Source organism: Mustelus asterias, chromosome 4 (genome assembly GCF_964213995.1).
Source record: "Mustelus asterias chromosome 4, sMusAst1.hap1.1, whole genome shotgun sequence".
In the NCBI taxonomy this organism is placed as follows: domain Eukaryota; kingdom Metazoa; phylum Chordata; class Chondrichthyes; order Carcharhiniformes; family Triakidae; genus Mustelus; species Mustelus asterias.
In genome coordinates, this window is record NC_135804.1 from 2953456 (window position 1) to 2959462 (window position 6007).

The window sequence follows — 6007 nt, forward strand, 5'->3', positions numbered from 1 at the left end:
CAGGCTGTGTGGAGAGGGTCTGTCGCTGTGGGGAGGGTCTGTCGCTGTGTGTGGAAGGGGGACGGGCTGAGTGGGGAGGGTCTGTCGCTGTGTGTGTGAAGGGGGGACAGGCTGTGTGGAGAGGGTCTGTCGCTGTGGGGAGGGTCTGCCGCTGTGTGTGGAAGGGGGACGGGCTGTGTGGGGAGGGTCTGTCGCTGTGTGTGTGGAGGGGGGACAGGCTGTGTGGAGAGGGTCTGTCGCTGTGGGGAGGGTCTGTCGCTGTGTGTGGAAGGGGGACGGGCTGTGTGGGGAGGGTCTGTCGCTGTGTGTGTGAAGGGGGGACAGGCTGTGTGGAGAGGGTCTGTCGCTGTGTGTGTGAAGGGGGGACAGGCTGTGTGGAGAGGGTCTGTCGCTGTGGGGAGGGTCTGTCGCTGTGTGTGGAAGGGGGACGGGCTGTGTGGGGAGGGTCTGTCGCTGTGTGTGGAAGGGGGACGGGCTGTGTGGAGAGGGTCTGTCGCTGTGGGGAGGGTCTGCCGCTGTGTGTGGAAGGGGGACGGGCTGTGTGGGGAGGGTCTGTCGCTGTGGGGAGGGTCTGTCGCTGTGGGGAGGGGGTCGGGCTGTGTGGGGAGGGGGGACGGGCTGTGTGTGGAAGGGGGACGGGCTGTGTGGGGAGGGTCTGTCGCTGTGGGGAGGGGGTCGGGCTGTGTGGGGAGGGTCTGTCGCTGTGGGGAGGGGGACGGGCTGTGTGGGGAGGGGGGACGGGCAGAATGGAGAGGGTCTGCCGCTGTGTGTGGAGGGGGTCGGGCTGAGTGGGGAGGGTCTGTCGCTGTGTGTGTGGAGGGGGGACAGGCTGTGTGCGGAGGGTCTGTCGCTGTGGGGAGGGGGTCGGGCTGTGTGGGGAGGGTCTGCCACTGTGTGTGGAAGGGGGACAGGCTGCGTGTGGAGGGTCTGTCGCTGTGTGTGTGGAAGGGGGACGGGCTGCGTGTGGAGGGTCTGTCTCTGTGGGGAGGGGGCCGGGCTGCGTGTGGAGGGTCTGCCGCTGTGTGGGGAAGTGGGACGGGCTGTGTGGGGAGGGTCTGTCGCTGTGGGGAGGGGGGACGGGCTGTGTGGGGAGGGTCTGTCGCTGTGTGTGTGCAGGGGGGACGGGCTGCGTCGGGAGGGTCTGTCGCTGTGGGGAGGGGGGACGGGCTGTGTGGGGAGGGGGGACGGGCTGTGTGGGGAGGGGGGACGGGCTGTGTGGGGAGGGGGGACGGGCTGTGTGGGGAGGGGGGACGGGCTGTGTGGGGAGGGGGGACGGGCTGTGTGGGGAGGGGGTCGGGCTGTGTGGGGAGGGGGGTCGGGCTGTGTGGGGAGGGTCTGTCGCTGTGGGGAGGGGGTCGGGCTGTGTGGGGAGGGTCTGCCGCTGTGTGTGGAGGGGGAACGCGCTGTGTGGGGAGGGTCTGTCGCTGTGGGGAGGGGGTCGGGCTGTGTGGGGAGGGGGGTCGGGCTGTGTGGGGAGGGGGGACGGGCTGTGTGGGGAGGGGGGACGGGCTGTGTGGTGAGGGGGGACGGGCTGTGTGGGGAGGGGGGACGGGCTGTGTGGGGAGGGGGGACGGGCTGTGTGGGGAGGGGGGACGGGCTGTGTGGGGAGGGGGGACGGGCTGTGTGGGGAGGGGGGACGGGCTGTGTGGGGAGGGGGGACGGGCTGTGTGGGGAGGGGGGACGGGCTGTGTGGCGAGGGGGGACGGGCTGTGTGGGGAGGGGGTCGGGCTGTGTGGGGAGGGGGGTCGGGCTGTGTGGGGAGGGGGGTCGGGCTGTGTGGGGAGGGGGGACGGGCTGTGTGGGGAGGGGGGTCGGGCTGTGTGGGGAGGGGGGACGGGCTGTGTGGGGAGGGGGGACGGGCTGTGTGGGGAGGGGGGACGGGCTGTGTGGAGAGGGGGGACGGGCTGTGTGGAGAGGGGGGACGGGCTGTGTGGGGAGGGGGGACGGGCTGTGTGGGGAGGGGGTCGGGCTGTGTGGGGAGGGGGGACGGGCTGTGTGGGGAGGGGGGACGGGCTGTGTGGAGAGGGGGTCGGGCTGTGTGGAGAGGGGGTCGGGCTGTGTGGGGAGGGGGGACGGGCTGTGTGGAGAGGGGGTCGGGCTGTGTGGGGAGGGGGGACGGGCTGTGTGGAGAGGGGGGACGGGCTGTGTGGAGAGGGGGTCGGGCTGTGTGGAGAGGGGGACGGGCTGTGTGGGGAGGGGGGACGGGCTGTGTGGAGAGCGGGTCGGGCTGTGTGGAGAGGGGGACGGGCTGTGTGGGGAGGGGGGACGGGCTGTGTGGAGAGGGGGTCGGGCTGTGTGGAGAGGGGGACGGGCTGTGTGGGGAGGGGGGACGGGCTGTGTGGGGAGGGGGTCGGGCTGTGTGGGGAGGGCCTGCCGCTGTGGGGAGGGGGACGGACGCGGCTGACATTTCCCGCCTCTCCCTCCGCCGCTGATTGACCTGGAGACCTTTGACCCGGAGGAACTACAAACCCCAGCAGGCACCGCGCCGCACATGCGCACTCGCTGACAAAAGGGTGCAGCCAGATTTAGAGATAATTTTGGAAATTTTGGACGAGTGACGCGGCAAACAGACAATGAAATGCAAAGCGAGCCGCTCCCCCCACTGCAAACTCCCCAACCCAGTAATTACTGAGGAGACTGACATCAATGACGTCAGCTCCGGCCTCTCTGTCATGGTGACGGATGGGCCCATGTCCCGATGGGGGGGTCACTCAGTCTCAAGGGGAGGAATTCAACCCCATTTCCCCATCTTTCAGATATCACAGGCGTTACAATCAACAATACACAGAGATTCGGTGATCACCATATCGATTGCCCTTTAATTTAGGCAAACAGAGTCTAAAGGGGGGATTGGGCGAGTCTGACTCCCCCTTCGGTGGAATGGAGGTGTCTGATTTCGGGTTTCCACGCGCGCCCCCGTGAAGGGGCAGCGGCGGGAGCGCGCGCGAGGGGGTGGGGGGGGGGGGGGCTGGAGAGCGGGAGCGCGCGCCGTCGGGGCCGCGCTTAAGCGGCGCGGGAGCGAGCGGCGGCAACAGGAGTGCGAGAGACGGCGGCCTCCCCTCCTGGAGCCGCACAACCGGAGGCCGGGGCCCGAGAGCGCGGAGGTAGGAGCCGGAGGGGGGTATGAGGGAGGGGGGTATGAGGGAGGAGGGTGTGAGGGAGGAGGGTGTGAGGGAGGGGTGTGAGGGAGGAGGGTGTGAGGGAGGGGTGTGAGGGAGGAGGGTGTGAGGGAGGGAGGTAGTATATACATGGAGGGAAGGGTGTATTATGGAGAGGGTCTGAGGGAGTGTGTGTGAGGGGGAGGGAGGGAGTGTGTGTGAGGGGGAGGGAGGGAGGGTGTGTGTGAGGGACAGAGGGGGGTGTATTAGCGCGGGTGAGGGTGGCTGTATGTTAGGGTGGGTGGGAAGGATGTGGTGTATTAGGGAGGGGAGGGTGTGGTATGTCAGGGATATACATCAGGGAGAGGGCTCTATGAGGGAGGAATGGGGGTAAATAGGGAGGGAAGGAAAGGTTGTGATAGGAAGTAAGGGAGCGGTGAGAATAAGGACAGTAGATCTCAATATATTAGAAGGGAGGTGTTTTGGGGAGTGAGTGGGATTTATTGGGCAGGGTAGGGCAGGATTGGGATGGGACGGACGGAGGAAGGGGGTACGCGGGTATTTTCATAGAATCATCTAGTGCGGAAGAGGCCCTTCAGCCCATCGTGTTTGTACTGACATGCAAGAAACACCTGAACTCCCACCTAATCCCATCTGCCAGCACTTGGCCCATAGCCCTGAATGTTAGACGTGTCAAGTACACATCCAGGTACTTTGCAAAGGATGTGAGGCAACCTGCCTCTACCACCCCCCCAGGCAGCGCATTCCAGACCGTCACCACCCTCTGGGTAAAAAAGATTTTCCTCACATTCCCCCTAAACCTCCTGCCCCTCACCTTGAAGCTATGTCCCCTCGTGACTGAACCTTCAACTGAGGGGAACAGCTGCTCCCTATCCACTCTGTCCATGCCCCTCATAATCTTGAACACCTCAATCTGGCCCCTCCTCAGCACCTCTGCTCCAACAAAAACAACCCAAACCTATGCAACCTCTGTTCATTACTGGTGAATCAGCATCTGGGGAATCTTCTCTGCACCCCCTCCAGTGCAATCACATCCTTCCTATAATGTACTGACCACCACAGCACACAGTACTCTAGCTGTGGCCTCACCAAAGTTCTACACAACTCCAACATGACTTCCCTGCTTTGGTAATGTGTGCCTTGATTGATAAAGGCAAGTGTCCCATTTGCCTTTTTTACCACCCGAGTAACATGCCCTTCTGTCTTCAGAGATCTATGGACAAACACGCCAAGGTCCCTTTGTTCCACAGAACTTCCTAATGTCCTACCATTCATTGAATACCTCCCTGTCAAATTACTCCTTCCAAAGTGTGCACAGTAAGAAGTCTCACAACAGCAAGGTTAAAGTCCAACAGGTTTATTTGGAATCACGAGCTTTCGGAGCACTGCTCCTTCATCAGGTTCTCTGAAAGCTCGTGATTCCAAATAAACCTGTTGGACTTTAACCTGGTATTGTGAGACTTCTTACTGTGCCCACCCCAGTCCAACACCGGCATCTCCACATCATGGCTTCCAAAGTGTATCATCTCTCACTTTTCAGGGTTAAATTCCATCTGCTCACTTCTCTGCCCATTTGACCATTCTGTCTATATGTTCTTGTAGCCCAAGACACTCAGCCCCGTTGTTAACCACCCGGCCAATCTTTGTGTCATCTGCAAACTTACTAATCCTACCCCCCACATAGTCATCTGTTGTTTATATAAATGACAAATAATAGGGGATCAACACAGATCCTTGTGGTACGCCACTGGAAACTGGCTTCCAGTTACTGTGTTTACCCCAGTCCAACGCCGGCATCTCCACATCATTCCAGTCACTAAAGCAGACTCCTGTCATCACCCTCTGTCTCCTTTATCAAATTACCTTGTATCCCGTAAGTATTTATCTTCTTTACAAGTCTCCCATGTGGGACCTTGTCAAAGGCTTTCCTGAAATCCATATAAACTACATCGACTGCACTACCCTCATCTACACACCTGGTCACCTCCTCAAAAAATTCAGTCAAATTTGTTAGGCATGACCTCTGACGGAGCCATGCTGACTATCCCTGATCAAGCCTTGCCTCTCCAAGTGGAGATAGGTGCTCTCCTTCAGAAGTTTCTCAAATGGTTTCCCTACCACTGATGTGAGACTCACTGGTCTGTAGTTCCCTGGTTTATCTCTACAACCCTTCTTAAATAGCGGAACCAAATTAGCTGTTCTCTAGTCATCTGGCACCTTCCCGTGCCAGTATCCAGTGGCGTACCACAAGGATCTGTGTTAGTCCCCTATTATTCATCATTTATATAAACATATGATGACTATGTGGGGGGTAGGATTAGTAAGTTTGCAGATGACACAAAGATTGGCCGGGTGGTTAACAGTGAGGCTGAGTGTCTTGGGCAACAAGAACATATTGACGGAATGGTCAAATAGGCAGATAGTGGCAGATGGAATTTAACCCTGGAAAGTGAGAGATGATACACTTTGGAAGTCATGATGTGGAGGTGTCGGCACTGGACTGGGTGGGCACAGTAAGAAGTCTCACGCACCAGATTAAAGTCCAACAGCTGGCCAGAGAGGAATTGTAAATTTGTGTCAGAGCCCCTGCAATCTCCTCCCTTGCCTCCCACAGCAGCCTGTCCGGCTTCATTCGCCAGAATCAGGTCCAGCACAGCTCCCTCCCTTGTTGGACTCTCCACACACTGATCTAAAAAGTTCTCCTGTACACATTTCAAGAAATCTACTCCATCCAAGCCCTTAACACTATATATATCCCAGTTAAGATAATATAATAACCCTGTTGTTGTTGTTACACATCTCTGTGAATTGTGCACATATTTGCTCCTTAATATCCTGCTGACGATCTGTGTCGTTCTCATGTGTGATTGCTTCCTGACGATCTCCAT

At 59.5% G+C, this 6007-nt stretch overlaps 1 protein-coding gene across 4 annotated transcripts in view; it reads left to right on the forward strand.

Moving 5' to 3' along the window:
• The first annotated feature begins 2972 nt into the window (after nt 1-2972).
• garre1 (granule associated Rac and RHOG effector 1) overlaps nt 2973-6007 on the forward strand; it is a 202900-nt gene continuing 199865 nt past the window's right edge. For all 4 annotated transcript variants that reach the window (XM_078210516.1, XM_078210519.1, XM_078210520.1 and 1 more), the window contains exon 1: nt 2973-3104. The gene's annotated coding sequence lies outside the window, so the exon portion shown is untranslated. The remainder of the gene's footprint in view (nt 3105-6007) is intronic.